Source organism: Miniopterus schreibersii, assembly GCF_964146895.1.
Source record: "Miniopterus schreibersii genome assembly, chromosome: 4".
NCBI classification, from domain to species: domain Eukaryota; kingdom Metazoa; phylum Chordata; class Mammalia; order Chiroptera; family Miniopteridae; genus Miniopterus; species Miniopterus schreibersii.
In genome coordinates, this window is record NC_138105.1 from 82,259,122 (window position 1) to 82,276,484 (window position 17,363).

The 17,363-nt window shown below is 53.5% G+C and overlaps 1 protein-coding gene across 6 annotated transcripts in view; it reads left to right on the plus strand.

The window, feature by feature from the left end:
* The window catches only part of NDST1 (N-deacetylase and N-sulfotransferase 1), a 54,317-nt gene that overhangs the window by 747 nt on the left and 36,207 nt on the right, over positions 1-17,363 (plus strand). Inside the window, exon 2 of one of the 6 annotated variants that reach the window (XM_081134231.1) lies at positions 531-633. The exons of 2 other annotated variants lie outside the window; for them this stretch is intronic. The gene's annotated coding sequence lies outside the window, so the exon portion shown is untranslated. Of the gene's footprint in view, positions 1-22; positions 244-530; positions 634-17,032; positions 17,101-17,363 lie in introns of those variants that run through there. 3 more of the 6 variants (XM_081134236.1, XM_081134235.1, XM_081134233.1) reach the window with 3 other exon arrangements.

The window sequence follows — 17,363 nt, forward strand, 5'->3', positions numbered from 1 at the left end:
TAGGTCACGGATCATGTCACTCACGAGGAATGCCCCATCCCCCTTCCCTGCTCCCAAACAGGGGAAACTTTTGTCTGGCGGGGGAGGGGGTTAGGGGCCGGGTCCCCGCTTCGGGAAGGCGAAGGCGGCCCGACCGGTTTTCCCCGGGCCGCCAGCGGCCGGAGCGGTGGCTCCCCTCTGCCCTCAGGCGCTCGGGAGCGCGGGGCCGCCGCCTGGACGCCGCCCGTCGGCGCCCGGGGCCAGGTGAGGAGGGGGCGCCGGGGGACACGTGGGCTCGGGACCGGCGGGGAATCCGGGGACTCGCCCCCTGGCTTTCCCGCACCTTTGAGCGCCTGGGTCAGCCAGGAGCCGTGCCAGGGCCGGGGCGTGCAGAACCCCATCCCAGTAACGCCCAGGGCTGGTATCCCCCCAACCCCCAAAAGCATGCGGAGCGGCCTGGGACAGCACTGGCCCCTGGTCTGAGGCTCAGGCTGATCTGGGGGCCTGTCAGTGTGATCGTGGGCTGGTTCCTTACCTTCTCCTGGCCTCAGTTTCCTCGCCTGTGAAATGGGCAAGATATAGTATCCGCCAGAATAACGATGAAATGAGAACCTGTGGGACCTCAGCAAACGGCCGCGCGTTTCTATTCAACAGGTATCTATTGTTGCATGTTTACTATGGGCCAGGCACTGGGCTAATTGGTTTACATATAGGATCTCATTTAATTCTTTGCCATTACTATTAACCCCGTTTTACAGAGGGGGAAACTGAGGTACAGAATGGCAAAGGTCGCATAGGTGGGAAGTGGTGGAGCTTGGATTTGACTCCCCTCCCCTAGCCTGAGTCTCAGCTAACAGGGCTCTATAAGGCCCAGCTGTGACGGAACTCACAGTTTCATTTTCAGTTGAAATTATGAAGACATCTGCCCCCTCTCCCCACTATTCTTACCCCCAAGCGATGCTCCTTCTGGCTCGTACTGGTGAGGTCTTTTGCCCTGGCTCTTGTTGTTGTGGGCAGCTGGAGCAGGAGGGGAAGTCAGCTGGAGCCCAGGCCTGGAGCTCCGTGGTCCAGTTTCTGTTGCTGGCTGGGTCCCTGGCGGGAACACTCTCCCAGTTCGGGTGTGCAGGGAGGAGCCCGTTTCCCTGGCTTTGGCTGGGGACAGCTGGTGGCTTTGTCAACTGACCTCTCCCCAGCACCCAGGGGAGTGCAGTGCCTTTCATCTCCATTAGACCAGGTCGCTTTCAGATCAGCAGGGGGCAGAGGTGGAGTGATAAGAGATCTAAGACCAAGGGACTGATATCTCTGTTTCCTCCGTGTAACTTATCAGCAGAGTCCTCAGTGCTAAGCTTATGGGATGCTCTAGGTGCTCCAGCCCCAAAGGTCCTTGAGGACAGTCATGGGGAGTGGACTTGGAGCCAGCGTGAGGACTGCAGAATCCTAAGTGCATGTGTGTATGAGTTCCTGAGCCTAGGGCACACTGGGGGTCCTCATTAAATACCCTGTGAGTGAATTAGTGGGGTGGCCCAGACGTCCACTGGTTTTTGTCCTCTGTGCCAGGGATACCATCTCATGACTGCTGACTGGGCTTTCATTGGGGGCTTTGAGTAATTTCTTAAAAAATGGAAAGCAAATTGTTAGTTTATGAAAGACATCTTAAAACAATAGAGTGGGGTCCATAATGAAAGAAGTTCCTGGAGGAGGAAAGTTTATGCATTGCTGTTCTAACTGCTCCGAGGACTGTTCCAGCCCTGTGTCTTGGACTTGCAGGGTCCGAAGGCTTTTCCTGGGCCCTGGGAATAGGGGCCCCCCTGGGCAGACAGTTCACTTTCAGCTTGCAGGAATACCAGCGGAAATACCAGTACTAATTGGACATTGAGGGGATTCAGAAACTCAGGGAAATGAGTGGAGGGGCTGAAAGGAGTCCTAAATGATGGGGATGACCGTTGGCATGTTGTCAGACTCTCCTTGTCATCATGATCAGAGCAGGGGGAGAGGTGTCTTGGAGAATCAACAGGTGAAGAGAGGGAGCCAGCAAGCAAGAAAAGATGGAAAGCTAGCCTCCTGTCAGCAAGGCGGTATGCAAGGAACAGTTTTGCAATTACAAGTTGAGGATGTGATCAGAAGTATCAAGTCATTGGCTGGGGTTGGCCTAGGGACCAGCTGAGAAACTCTGCATCTGAGAAACTTAGAATTGAGCTCCTGTCTCTCTCTCCCCTGGGTTATGGACCTGTTTCACCCGTCTTCCATACTTTGGGACCAAAACTAGGCCTGAAAGCCCCTGGAAACCAGGCAGACTTCTGCTGGGTTGGAATTTGCTTTGGGGTATCTGTACTGTTTGGAAGATTTGGACATTCTTTACTCAAAATGGAACATTAGGGTAATTTGTTGAATATGTATGGAAAATATCTGTGGATGGGGTGATGGAGACACGAAATGGGCAAAAGGTGCTGCTGGTTTCCGACTGGAGAGGCTGCTGATCTGATGGGGAGGGAAGACAAAGATGAAGTGATGGCGACTGTGATCAGTGATGGGCTTTGGAAGGTCAGTGGAGGGGAAAGCTCCTTGGCTGTTAATGTCTGCAGGGCTTCCCGGGCGAGGAAGTGTTGGTAAGGCTGCAGACTGGGAATGGGGGCAGTGGGAGATAAGATCGGTGTGGGCAGCTTGCAGTATCTGCCCGGGAGTTTGGATTTTATCCTGGAGCTAGTGGAGAGGACAGAGGGTTGTAAGCAGCTCGTTGAGTCGATGCCTGTTACTGTGCCTTGTGCCAGGCTTCTTACAGACGCTCCATTGAAATCTCACAATACCCCTGCAAAGTAGCTGCTGCTGGCGGTAACTCCCACCCCTGCCCCGTTTTCAGATGGGGAAATGGAGGCTCAGAGGGATCGGGTCACTTACAGAGCTTTATTTGAACACAGGCCTGAACTGTTTCTGCCCTATTGTGCTGCTCCTCTCAGGTCATTTGGCCAAAAATGGTGGCAAGGCTGGGTGGTTGAAACCAGCTCAGAGATGATGGTCCAGCAGAGAGCTGGCCAGAGTCTGACTCAGACTATGGAACTGAGAGGGACAGAGGGGAGGCTGCAGGACCTTGTAGCTGCCTTGGAGACTGGGGTCATCACAGGTGGTCTAAGGTTTGGGGAAGGAACATTAAGTGGTAGCGTCACTGCTTTCAAGTCCCCACAGGCCTCTCTACAGGCAGAGGGCATAGCCTTGTCCTGTGTGGCCTCTGGGGGGCACAGACAGCACCAAGAGTGGCAGGGAAGCTAACAGGAATAAGTTCCTTGGTGAGGAGGTGAGGTCCCCATCGCTAAAGGCTTGCAAAGAGTCTAGAAAGTTGGAGAGGGTGCAGGAGGCATGTACCAGGAGGGTCAGACCTGGGTGACCTCTTTCAGTTCTCATTTTACCCTAGAATCTCAGCATTGGGGGTGGCACTTGGCCCACTTCCACCCTGTTTTTCTCACAGCTTTTCAGAACTGCCCCTTCTTGTACATCTCAGGATGTTCCCCATAGATGCTGGGCCTGCAGTGCTCCGCCTGGGAGAGTCCTTGCCCCGTGGGATATACTCATCCCAGTTGACCTTCTAGGGGCCTCTCAGGATGTGTGGATCAGCCACCAGAGCCAGAGACTGGTTTCACAGAGGACTGGAACCTTTTTCTTCCATTTCGCAATCTGTGAAATGGGTTCAATTTCTCTTTCCTCAAATATGAGGAAATAAGGCTGAATCATGAATCCGGCTGAATCAGTAGGTGTTGGAGAAAAGGGCTGATGGATTTGAAAGGGAGGTGTGGGAAGGGTGGGGGGCAGGGTTATCCCCTTCCTTCCCTGAACTAGAGGTTAAAGAAGGATCTTCTGGTCTTGGGAGGTTTGGAGCTTGGTGGAAGGGTTGGGCATAGATGTCATGGACTGTGTGGCCTCAAGGCTAGAACCAGTCTGTCACCAAAGGAGTCATACTGGGGATGAAGCTCTTTTCTAGATGGAGGAGAGTTTGTGTAAAGTTGCCTTCTGGCCGTTTTTATTACTGCCTGTCTTATTTTGATACAGATTGGAGTTATCAAATTTTAAAATGTGTATCATGAATGAACACCTGTTTACTGGAAGGCAAGGTAGGGAGGTGGCCGGCTATGTGACCGCAGTGCCCATCTCCCATTCCCCCTTAGCCCTCAAGCAGAGCCTACTTCTTCTCCCTTCCTGAGTGTGCCCCATCCCTTCTTTCCTCCACATCTCTGCTCATGGCAAGGATGCTGCACCCCAGTCACTCCCGCTCACCCACCCCCAAATCCTGCCCCACCAATTCCCAGCTCCAGTGTCACCTCTACGTGCAATCATTCTGCCTTTTTTTTTTGCAGTCATTCCTAATTCCGAAGAGCTGGCATTACCCACACCCTGCTTTATATGTGCAGAGCCTGTTGTCTGGCCCTCTCATGGACCCTTCATACATCTGGCTTTAAATTTTTGTTCCTTAAGAGCATGTCTCATCTTCCCTAGACTCCGTGCCCTGGAAGCAGGGGCTGCATGTGGCCTATTTCTGCACCAGCGGAGGTGGGCAGCATTGCAGAGTGGAATCGAAAGTCCTTGGTTCAAATCCCATCACTGCCACCATTGGCTGTGGGATCCAGAGCAAGTTACCTAAATCTCCCTGGGCATCAGTTTCCTCAATGGCAGCAGGAGGAGAGTAAGAATCCTGTTTTGCTAGGGAGGTCAAGCAGATCACAGTAAGAGTAGGAACTCTTTAAAGATAACAATGGTTGTTGTTATTGTTCATGTACATCTAGGAAGTGATCCACCCCTTTGAGATGGAGGGAGGACTCCTGGGAGTTTGGGTGCCTGAACTTTCTGTCTCATGGCCAGAGAAGGCTTGTTCAGGTGACGAAATTGAGGCCCAGAGAAATGGGGTAATTTGCATGGGGTGTGGGAGCTGCTGGCCTCATCCAGGAAGCCTGGCAGGATTTCCTCTCTTTGTCACACCTGTTTTTCCTCTTCTGCCCTTTCATTCAGGTTAAGGTGCTCACGTTCTGTAAGCCCAGACTGGAGGCCATGTTGAATGGCATCTCAGACATGTGCCAAGCAAGATGGCCTGGCTAGCAGGTCCTGGGGCTGCCCTTAAGACCAAGGACCCAAGGCCCAGACTGTGTGTGATAAGGGCTGGAGCCTCCAGACGCCTCCTGCCCAGCCTCCCTGTGCCCTGGGAAGGGGGAAAGGATGGTGGTAGAGAGAGGTGACCTGAGCCAGGCCTTGGAGCAGGTGGCTAGGACACAGACAGCAGAGATGGGAACTAGGCTCGGGAGCCAGACCGTCTGGGTTCAAATCCCTGCTGGGCCACTTCCTACTTGGGGGACCTGGGGCAAGCTGTCATCTGTACAAAGGGCACCATAATTGTCCCCCTCTCACAGCATTTAAAGAGATAATGCCAGAAGGTGCTTAACTACAAGCTCAGTCCATGCTAGTTATGGTGATTGTGATAGTTGACAATGATGTTATTGACTAAGGAGCTCATTTTAGCCTCCCTCCCGACAGCAGTAGGAGATAGGCACCATGTCATCCCCCTTTAGTAGATGTGGTAACTAAGGTTTAGCAGGGGGTGCAGCTCAGCCAGATTACTGTCAGCGTCTGCTGGTTTCTGAGGGGCTTCTCTGGCCAGATGAAGCACCAGAAATGAGAAAACAAACAAAACTAGCCAGGATGGAGGGTTGTGCCTAGAGGTGTGGAGCGAGAATCCTGGCACTCACGTAGTTGGGATGTGGTGGGGACTCTGGCCTCCTTCAGATCTGCGGTCTGGCTCTAGGAGGCTGGGTGTAGATTCTCATCACCACCAGGATGGCCAAGGATTGGCCTGTTGGGGCAGGTCCAGGGTGGCGGTTGGTGAAGGTTTACTATAGTCATTGTGCAGCTGCAGCCACCTCTGGTTTACCCTGCCTGCCCAGGCAGAGGCCAGGTGAGAAGAAATGAATGTCGTCATTGCAGTGCCTCATTCATGCTGCACCCTGTGCCCAGATTTCCTTCCTCCTCGCCTTGCATCTGGGCAGCTCCTGCTTTTACAGGAGTGTCAGCATCACCTCTTTATGGAAGCTCTCCCTGATTCACCTGCAGGTTAAGTTAGTGGTTCTCGAAGTTGGTCTCTGGACCAGTTGCATCAGCATTACCTGGAACCTTGTTAGAAATGCAAATTACCTAGCCCCACCCCAGACCTACTGAATCAAAAACTGGGGGGCGGGGGGGGCACCGTGAGAGCTGGGGAGAAAGGGACCAGCAGTCTGTCTTAAGAAGCCCTCTAGGCAATTCTGATGCATGCTAAAGTTTGGGAAACACTGCTTAGGTAATAAAAAAAAAGATGCTTCTCTCCTTGGGCTGTCAGCATATTCAGACACCCAGCAAATGTGGGGGACCCAGAGGAAAGCCCAGTTTCTTGCTACCCTGTCTTCAAGGAGCCACCGTCGTGTAAAAGCTTTCTAAGTCCAGTAAAAATCTTGCGATGCAGTGATGGAGTTCAACAGAGCCCCAACAGGGTTACAGGAGACAGTGCTGGGGCCACCGAGGAAGGCAGGATTGGGGGATTGAAGGTGGGGGACAGTTTGTGGGTGGCAAGGCTGGGTGCCAGGAACAAGCTGGCCATGTTCTGGGGCTGAGGCCAGAGCTGGGGTTGGACAGAGTGTGGGTCCTGCTTCAGAGATGGGTGTGTGCTGGGGGCGGGGTGGGGATGGGGGCGTGAGCATAGATGCGTGGTTCCAGTGGCCAGATGTGATCCAAGAGTGCTAAGGGATCTTAGCTGTCACTGGTCCAGTGGTTTTAAGCATCTTAATAATTTTAATGATGATGATCGTGTAATTGCCACTCACATTTACTGGGAGCTTATCAGTGCTTGTTGGACACTTCCATGGAATCGTATCTGTAGTAATCCCCAGAATAATCCTGTAAAGCAGGCACTCTTATTATCCCCATTTGTAGATGAAAATACTGAGACCAGATAACCATGAGGTGGTGGATCTAGGAATTCTGTAGAATTCCTTAGCGGTGCTTAGAAGCGTGATCTCATTGGGAAAAGGGCAGTGGGGGTTGCCCTGGAGTGTTTGTGTAGCAGGCACATCTTAAATTGATTTTCTAAAGATACAAGAATATACATTCTATCAAATGAGTGGAGCAGGCTTGGGGTGGTGATAGGGTTGGGTTGGTTAGGGCTCTAGCCTCCAAGTTGGGGCCTCCACTGCAGACTCTGTCACTCTTCCTGTCTTGTGGATGGGCCATCTGAGGTACAGAGAGAGACTGCTGAGTTCCAGGCCCCATAGTGGGGGCAGAGGTAAAATCAGAGAGAGAAAAGTGGGTCTCCTCTGGTTCTAGCAGGAGAAATGTGGGGTCAAGATCAGAGCCCCTGCCTACCCTGCTGTTCTTTTCTGCCTCAATGTCCCCAAAGCACTGCCCAGGAGCCCAAGGGCTTTCCCAACACAATGTTCCCCTTCATTTTTCAGTGGGAAACCAATGCCCAGGGAGGAGCTAGGACTCGCCCACACAGGCCCACACATGGTGTCACGATTGGGACCAGAACCCAGAGCTATCTCTGTTCTGACCAGGGAAGGGTTTGCTTCCTGAAAACTGTCCCTGCACCCCATCCCCCATCTTTGGCAGGCTGGGGAGCTGGAGCCCTCAGGGTGGCCCAGAGCAATGCTTGGGGGGCAGAGATGGGTGTGTGCTGGGGAGAATGCTGCCAAGGAGAGGTGGGGCAGCTTCCAAGAGGAAGAGTGCCAAGAAGCCCAAAAACCCAGACGGAAACCAAATGCATTTTCTTGGTCCTCAGAGGATATTTGGAACAATGGAAGTAGGAAGGGGGAAGTGGGACTATAAAAAGGGTTTCTTGATATCCTTAAAAAAAAAAAAAAGTAGAGTCTTTAAGTTTGACTTTTGTGTTTCTGGAGGATGTTTATGTAACTTCCCGAAGCATGATCCCAGGGTCCTGTGAAGTTTGCCAGGCGCTGTTGTGTCTAGACTCAGGGCTTTGGAGCTGGGAAGGACTTGACAGGGTTGTCTCCCCATTTTACAGTTGGAACTGAGGCTCTCAGAGGAGGGAGGGGCCTGCTTGAGGTCAAACAGTGAGGCCTCAGAAGACTTAGGACTAGAGCTTGGGTCTTCTGGTTGCTTGCAAGAGGTTGTTGCCTTGGCTTCTCCCAGGACCCTCGGCACAGAGGCTGGGCAGGGGCTGTGGAGGGGTCCCCCTTTGAAACACTCAGAGCTGCCTGGTTCTAGGCAAGCCAGGTCTGGTCTGCAGTGAGGTGGGCCCACTAGATGGTGACTTGCATGGTGGAGAGGAGGCTGGGATGGTTTGAATGGTGATGCCATCCCCTCCAGATGCTGGGTCCCAGCTGTGTGCTGCCTGCCCAGCAGCTGGGAGCTGGGAGTCACACCCAGTGGGTGCACAGGCAAGGACTATTGTGTGTCATGATTCATTCAGTTCTCCCAGTCCTGAAGGGATGAGTAGGCCCTGAGCCCTGATTTGTGCCCACACCTGTGGACTTAAGTGGCTGTGCGTTTGGGCTCTAAGTTTACAGACATGAGGGCTTCCAGAGGGCTTGAGGGAATCCCTTTCCTCTGCCACCTCCTATCTCTTGATCCTGTGTATCCTGCTGGGATCTTGACCCATTCATTCTTACCAATGCAGGGATCTGTGAGCCCCCAAAATCACGTGCAATATTTAGAGGCATATATGTGCATTCTTTTCCTGAAGAGAGAGCCTGTAAGTTTCATCAGGTTGTTAGAGGACTTGACCTCCCCTAAGGTGCTGACAGGGGGGCAGGAGGCCACATGCCTGCACCGCAGGCTTGAGAGAAGGCTGCTGAAGAGCCTGTGTGGTTCTTGTAGCAAGTAGCCTGGTGGCAGTGCAGTTCCGTGGTTCAGAGTGTGATCGTGGAGGCCACTGCTGGGTTCTAAGCCAGCACCTTCACTTGCGAGTGGCACAAGCTCGGGTGAGTTTCTATGTCTGTGCTTCAGTTCCTCCATCTGTAAAATGGGAATAATAAGAATAGTTATGATGTGATAGACTTCAATAAGAAAATGGACATAAATAACCTATCCCAGTGTGTGGTACAAAGTCGTCGCTTGATAAAAGTTTGCTGTTAGTTTTAGTTCCATCTTTGCTAATTTACTGTGCGATCCTGTTCAGTGCCTTATCCTGGGGTCTTAGTCTCCATCTCTGGCTCTGCACTCTGTGCTGGGCTTCCCAGGAGCTGCAGGGCAAGGTTGGAGAGTAGGGTGGACAGGGGAGGAGGGGGAATCCCTCTGCATTCTGGGACTCCCTAGTCCAGGCCCCCCTGGTGCCTGGAACGTGGCTTTGTCCTGAAGCAGGGTTATGTAACCAACCGGTCCTGGACAGGCAGGACTCCATTCTCAACCTCATTTTGTCCCCGTTGTCTCTTCCTCTCCCTTCCCCTGATGGAGCTGTTGCATTAGCTGACCTGTTCTTTAAGCTCCAGGGATGAAATCGAACCTGTGCTATTTTACCACCAATTGATTTAGTCTGGAGGTTTGCTGGGCAGGTGCCCCTCCTCCAGCCACCTGGGGACAGACAGAGCTGATGCCTTTGTGCCTGCTTTGGGAATGGAAACAAGGACTCTTCTTATAAGGGGAAAGGCAGGCAGTGGGCTGGGGGCCCTTGACCCATGGTCCCTGTGGTCCCAGCAGGTACACCCACCCCCTCCTCATGACTTCTTCCCCAGCAGTGCCTTCTCCATCCTTGCACCCCAGCACCAATGCCTCTTCTCCCAGGAAGCCTTCCCTGGTATCTCAGCTGCAGGGAAGTCAGCCTCTACTCCACAGTGTGTTCTCTGTCCCTTTTAAGAAAACAGAGGCCACCAACTGGCAGGCCACATCTGCCCCACAGGCAGATTTTACTTGACCCATGCCAAAAATTGAGCAGTTGCCAACGGGAGACTTTACATCAAAATCCCAACTTCTGGCTTTACTTCAAAAAACGGGAAGATCAGATGACTTTGAGCCTCCATTTTCCAGTGGTCACTACTGGAGATGAGGTGCACACACTCGCTTTGCCCCAGCCCCACCAGCCACTTTGCACATGTACGTGATCTTCCTGGCTCTCTAGGCATCTGAGTTTGCAGCCCTATCCTGATGGCACTGGCTGCTTTCTTTCCTGTGCTGTAGTGTGGTACCTCTTCTGTCTGCTCTGTGGGCTTGTTGAGGGTGATGGAGGGTTCTGTGTCCCTCAAAGCACTGTGCTGAGGCTCAGGGTGGTGCACACAGTAGGAGCATAATAAGTGCTTCCTTATGACGGAAGGTGTGGTGGTGGTGCTCCCTGCCAGCTGTGAAGGTTCCATTTAATAGAGGCTCTGGATCTGCCTGCCCTGTGGCCCTTGAATCCTCTCCCACATAATCTGTGGCTGCTTAGCCACTGACCCAGACAGCTTCTTAAGCTGCTGATAAATAGTCACTGGAAGGGTTTCATGCTGCAGCATAACCAAGGAGAGAAGCTCTGAACCTGCCACTGTCCCGGTGGTTCACTCTCCCAGGGGGCTAGGAGGAGTTTGCAGGGAGGAAGGAGCCTGGGATCAGCAGCTTTCAGAGGGTATCGATTCGAGACCTCTGTGTCCTCAGGGGACAGGGGATGGGGAAGGCGTGGTCATTTCAAGTGTTTACTGGACCGGGCTTCCCCTCCTTCAGGCCTTTCTCTGTTTCATTCTTCTAGAGTTCGGCTTTGTCCATCAGCTCCTTTGTCCAGCTGTCTGTCCATCTGAGGTTCATTTCACTCTTAATTGAAATCCTAAACTATCCCCTGAGGCAGTTAAGATGTCTCCTCCTAGAAGAGGTCTTAGCTAAGAGGTCACAATTGCTCTGGGTAGAAGAAAACCCAGGAAGCTTATAAAAAATGCGTGAAGATTTCTGTCCCATCTTTGATTCCTTTAGCCTGGGGTACAGCCTCCCCAGCCCTAGCAGATTCAGATGCCAGGGTCCGTAGACATGCTTTGAGGACCCTGTCTTAACTCAGAGTCTAGGAAGGACCCCTGGGTGACAGTTGTGCTGTGTGACATCCACAATGCCCCTTTCCCTTTATGGGCTTCTCTTTTCCCCTCTGTGCACTAACAGTAGGCTCCTCCCAGTGGTTGTAGCTGAAAGTGCCTTGTGAGCCATGAAAGAGAGGATTGGGGCAGGTACTAGTGTCAGGGTGGGGTAAGGACCCCCAGTCCTGTCCTCACCTTGGCCAGGCCCAGAGGAGTTCCACATTCTTCAGGCCTCACTCAGGAGAGGAGTGCCCTTATGTCAGTGGAGGAGGCAGTCCAGGAGCCTGGGTCAGAGTGGGCAGGGGCTGTGTCCCTGGTGCCAGGCAGGGCCCAAGCCCAGAGAGGTTAGAGGACCGGCCTGGACAACCCCATGACCTGGCCACAGGCTGAGAGGCGTCCCACTGTGTGGGTCGTGTGGCAGGTAGGGTGAGGCTTCAAGTTCAGATCTGGCCAAGCCATTTACAGATGGGTAAATGGAGGTACACAGCAGAAGGGACCCTCCAATGTCACATATGAGTGCGTGGAAAGTTGGGCCTGGCCTCCAGGTCTTCTGACTCCCAGGCCTCTGTCCCCACCTCCCTCTGCAAGATCAGAGCCTGATCACTCAGCTGGGGCGATCATCTGATTATCTATGATGACCTCTAGGCTAGGGCCTGGAAAAGTGAAGTCACCATGTCACAGCCACCCTAGAGGCATGACACCGGTTGAGTGTGCAAATTACCCCTCAGACATCCTCTATCCCATTTTTTGTTTTTCCTTAAACTGTTGCCTATGGGCCAGTGCCCATTTCCGCCTGGCACTGGGTTTCACGTCTTTATTCTGAGAACAAAGCTTCCTTCTGATGGTCCTCCTGCTGACAACAGGAAAAGGGCAGGCGTGGCACCGGGCTTCCCTCCTCCGCCTCTTCTCGCTGGGAGCATGGGGCAGCCTTTGTAGATGCCCGACCCCTGGCAGCTCTGGTGGAGTTGGGAGGATGGGAGGGCAGCAGCAGCCTGGTACATGTTCCTGCTGGTGGCTGGAGCTGCCCTGAGGGCCCAGCTGTCAGACTCAGAAGTTCTCCTTCAGTGGCCAAAAGGGTGGGCAAAGGCATCAGACAGAGACCAATGTAATTGTCCTGTTCTGGTCCAAGCAGTCAGTTGTACCAAGACAGGGTGGGGATTTGACCGGGCGCTGTTCATGTGACAACCCTCTGGGTTTCAGCTGGCACAAATGGAGTATCGTATTGGCCTTCAGGTGACACTGGTCTTCTAGGGGCCTGCAGAAACCGAATGGTGTGTTCAGATAAGGAAGACATTAGTCCCTCTTTCAACATCTACTTCGTTCCAGGCACTTTTCTAGGCACTGGGACTCAGCAGTGAGCAAAACAGGCCAAGGCTTGGGGCTGACATCAAAGTGGTGAGATAGAATCAGCAAACCAACAAGTATGAGCTCAGCACTGCCTACAAGGATAAAGCTGAATGGGAGGTAGAAAGTGTGACTTCAGGGAGTGGCTCTGCTGGGTCTGGTAGTCGAGGGAAGTCTCTGGTAAGGGGACAGTAGACTCGAGGGAGACGAGGCGCCATGGGGTTTCTGAGGAAGAGCATTCCAGGCAGAGGGAACAGCATGGCAAAGACTTTGAGGCAGGAGGGTGCGGGTGTGCTTGAGGAACAACGAGGAGGCTGGTGTGGCTGGGCAGGAAGAATTAGAGCCATCCTGGTGGGAGATGGGCCCCAAGGGAGTGTGCAGGGCCTCCTGGCCCATGGAGAGCACTTGGCTGTTGCGTCTGAGTACAGGCGAAGCTGCTGAGGGGCTGGGCCGAGGCCTGACTTGTTTTGACATACATTTAAGAGGGATCGTGTGAGCTACTGCATGGAGAAGAGACTGGAGGTGGAAGGGGGGACTGGCGGGTGAGGGAGGACGTCAGTGTGGGGACAGTCGAGGCAGCCGGGGGTCTGCTTCTAGTGGATTGAATTTGCAGGATGAGCCAATGGATTAGACGTGGGGTGTGAGAGGAAGAGGGTGTCCCTGGCAGGTTTCCACCCTGAGGACCGTGTTGTCATTTACTGAGACGGGGAAGGCTGCGGGACAGGCAGGTTTGGGGAGAAAAATGGAGATTTCAGGTCAGAGGTGTTAGGTTGGTGCTTACCCTGGGTTGGGGGAGATTGGTCCTGGGCAGGGTTGATTTCTTCAGGGGCTGTGAGGGTGCCTGGTGGGACCCTCCTGAGCCCTGAGAATCTGGTCTGTAAGAACCAAGATTTCCCGGGCCCTTCGTGTTCTTTTTCTCTCTTTGCAAACCTCCTCCTGCTTTCCTGTGGGCTCAGGAGCATTGAGAAGGCCGCACAGCACCATGGTCAGGAACCTGGGCCTAGGGTTCAGGCAGGGTGTGAATCCTTTTTCTGCCAGCGACATAGTCTCTTGGCTGTGAGACTCAGGGCCAGTAACATAACCTTTCTGAGCCTCAGTGCTCCCACCTGTAAAAATGCACCAACCACAGTGCCTGCATCACAGGATTACTATGAGGTTTAAATGAGAAAATGTGCACAAGGCAGTTACCAAAGGCTTTGCCACATACTGCACCCAGTTAACAGGCTTTTAGTAACAGTGATCCATGCAGTTGGTCAGGTTGAGGCGTTTTGCCTGGTGGGTGGTGGAAGGTTACTGAGTAGAAGCATGTTATACATGTGGTTTGAGGGGCAACAGTAAGTGTGGAGACGTGGGCTGAGCCCCTTCCACCTGCCGGAGTGAGAACTGAGGGCTGGCCCTGATGGACTCTCCTGCCTTTCCCTACCTGAGGGTCTTCATTGGCTTGGCATGGGCAGTCTCTGCCTCGCACAGGTCCCTTGGGATGGGGTGGTCATTTCCCCTAAAGTCTCCTACAGGACCCCTTGTCTGTACATTCCAGGGGCTAACCTTAGGGAATGTGAGTGAGGGGCATTGAGGGATAAGGCGACAGTGAGGGGACTTGAGTTGCATGTAGGGCTCTGAACAGGGCCAGTGGGGCAGGTCCGGAGTGGCATTCCACTGGGCACGTGTGTGGGTCCAGGCTGGGTGGTGCTTGCTGCTGCGGAGCCGTGGAGAGGTTGAAATGGTGGAATGTGGTCCCCTCAGGACCCACACTTCAGTGGTGCCCAGGCATGCTGGCCCAGCCCTGTGTTTTGCAAGCCTGTTTCCCAGTAGTTGAGCAGTGCCAGGACAGCCAAGGACATTTCAGAGTCCCCAGGGCTCACAGCCAGGCTGTCACCAAGCATTGCTTTTTTTCCCAGGGTCCAAGGGTTTTTAGGGATGGAGGAGGCTCTGGAAATATTCCAGGGACTTTTCTCAACAGCTGGGTAAATTGAGAGAGAGCAAGGCACTTGACCAAGGTCTCACAAGGCCACCTTCCTCCTATCTGTCACCTCCCTCTGTTCCCATGTCCCTTGCTCAGACTCCTGGCACCCAGCCCAGATGTTTGTAACAACCTCCATCTAGTGGGCTCTCCAAGAGCTTTGTTTGTCCTTCTATTATCGTAATCTTGCCATAACCTGCCAGGCACACACGCTGTTTGAGTGCATCTGGTCTCCTGGCCCCTCAAGTTCCAGACAGAGCAGTGCAGCACCGAGATTCTGAGCTTAGGCTGGAGAGCCAGACTGACGTCAGTTCAAATCCTAGCTCTGCCCCTTTCTAGCTTGACGACCTGGGGCCAGATGCTCTGCATTTCTGAGCCTCAGTGTCTCCATCTGTGAAATGAATACAGTAGCAATACTTAATTTACGAGGATGTTGTGATGGTTAAATGAGAATATATGAAGTGCTGGGTATAACACCTGCACAGAGTGAGCTCAACAATGGGCATTGTTGTTACAAAGGCCATCAATACTGGTTACACTGCAAAGTAAAGGAGACATGGAGGGGAGACAAAGCCCTGTACCGGGAGGCTAGAGACACAGGCTCCAATTTCACCCGCAAGCACTCCCTCTCTGTGTGCTTTTTGGGAAGTCACTCCTCCGCTGGGAACGCCAGTTTCCTCATTTGAGAAAGGGAGAAGAAATCCCTGCTCTGTTCCTATAAGGTTGTCATGTGACGCCAAAGCAATGCCTGTGAAAAAGCTTTGCATCTGTGTAATGTTTTAAAAATGGCACAGTGGTGGCTGTGGTGTGCTGGTGGTGATGAGGACGTTGTAGCCACAGCAGTGGACAGCTGGCTTGGCTGGAGGCTGGTCAGCTTGCAAATGCCCAGTGCCCACGCTGGCTTCCCGTCCCCATCTGCTCCCGGCCTCCGCCAGCCTGCCTTTCACGTTAGCTTCAGCATTGTGCACCCACTGTGGGAGGTGCAAAGACCCGGTGGCATCCTCCAGGCCCTCGTGGGTTTTGGGGATCTGTGGCGGATGCTATGGAATGCAGGGATGAAAACCAGATGCCTGTTTGAATCTCAGCTAAGCGCTTTGCAGCTGGCAGCTTGAGCAAGTTGCTTATCTGTCTTGAGCCTCAGTTTCCACATTTGTAAGAAGAGGCCTTGCTGAAGTTGAGCCAAGCAGTTAGCAAAGGGCCTAGCACTCAGTTACACAGCTGCAGTTGTATAAAGTGTTGTCCACCTGGAGTGTGGTGACTTTAACGGGTTTATGGATAGTGGGGAGTGGCGATCACTGTGCCCATTTCTGGGGATGAGCTGTGGAGGTCAGTTATACACCCTATGGAATTGCCCAGCTTAGAGTTAGGAGGGCCCTTGGAACTACCTGGTGTTATTCCATTTTATGGATGAGCAGAGAAGACCCAGAAAGGAGCTGGGGCTTGCCTGAGGTCACAGGCCAGGTTGGGACTAGGTGAGGCAAGTGAGGCCCTTAGAGCCAACTTGGAGTGTTGACTCTTGGGCGCCACTGTGAGGTGGCGCTCCCTCCCAGTGTCGTGCAGGTGCACAGCCGCACCTGAGGAGTGTCTCCTTAACGTTGGTGCCTGCTGCCTCACTTGCCTCACCCTAGAGGTATAAGGCTAGAACTTTGGCCTCCTGACCCCCTGAACTGTGTTCCTGAGCCTTGGAAGCATGGGGACACCTGCGAGTCACCTTCTAGAATCTCACTGAGGCCCCTTGAGTCCCATTAAAAGGAGACTGTGATATGTAGGTCACCCAGCGCTTTTTGCCATGTCTCTTCTCTCTAGCTGTCTATGTGAGGCCTGCCTGCCCACCACCCCCACCTCCTACTTTCTTCCCTGCCAGCTATGCCTCTGTGTGAGTGTGTTGAGCCCTGCGCCACTGACGTGAGTTGGCAGGGGCTCTTGTTGCAGTGACAAGCCCCAGCAAGTCTGGAGGGATGAAACCACTTTCATGTGGGCCCTGGGTCTCAGCAGCGTCCATGTTAAGCCCACCAGGCCTCCAGAAGATTAGGGGCCTTCTGCAGCTCCAAGTGCCTCAAAGCTTTCCCTCCCTCTCGGTCGCCCCCAAGTACCTGGCTTCCCTCCACTCTGGCCACAAGGCCTGGAGCCTTTCAGTTATGTCTTCTGGGCAGCCTGATCTGGTGCATCCCTCTGGGCCAGTCTCCCCATCACCACCTCCAGGCCTGCTGACTGAGCCTCAGGTGACTTGTTAAGAGGTGGCCAAGACTACTCATCCCTTCAGGGTTGCTTAGGATTTACCTGGGGCTGGCAGCATTGTAGGCCACCCTCGTGATGTGATGGGAGGGCTCCTTGGACAGTTTGCCGAGTTTCCCAGTCTCCATCCCAAGCCCTATGAGTACAAGCACACCATCTTTTTTTTCCTTTTTTTTTTCCATTGTTGCTCTTGGGTCCTGAAATTATGTCATTAGAAAGTTGCCTTGTGCTCTCCTTGGAGTCCTCTAAAAAGGCAAAACCCCTGGCAGGTGGACGCTTTTAAATGTTTGCTGCTAAGAAGCAAATCCAGGCCAGCCTGGCCCTTTCCTAGCTGCCTGTGTGACCGTGGCCAGGTCGCTTCTCTCTGGGCTTCGTAAGGCCCTTTCCAGCTCTAGCACCTGACGCTCTGGCATGGCTTTCCCCTCAGCCTTGGCAGTCACCTTCTTCCTCCTCTGCAGGGCGGGGCAATGGGAAGGGCCTGGCAGGTCAGCTGGGGTGCAGCAGGGACCAAAAGCCAGCGTCACAGGGCTTTGACCACCAGCTGGCTGCAGCAGGGAATATCAGTCTTCCTTTCTCCTCTTCTCGGGACAGGTGGGGAAACTGAGGCCTGGAGCAGGGGAGGCGCCTTGCTTAAGATCACATAGGAGGTCAGGCAGAACTGCAGGCAGTTACACTTGCTGCCAGCGAGGGCTCCTCTACTCCTAGCTGCCACCTTTCTTGAGCGGGACCAGAGGACCCATCGACATAAGGGTCAGGGACATGCTTTCTCTTCTTTGGAAGGCACCTCCAGGCAGGGGTCCCTGCTGTTGAGGGGATCCCTGGGCTGGGGGCTGAATTAGGCTGAGGTCCAGGAG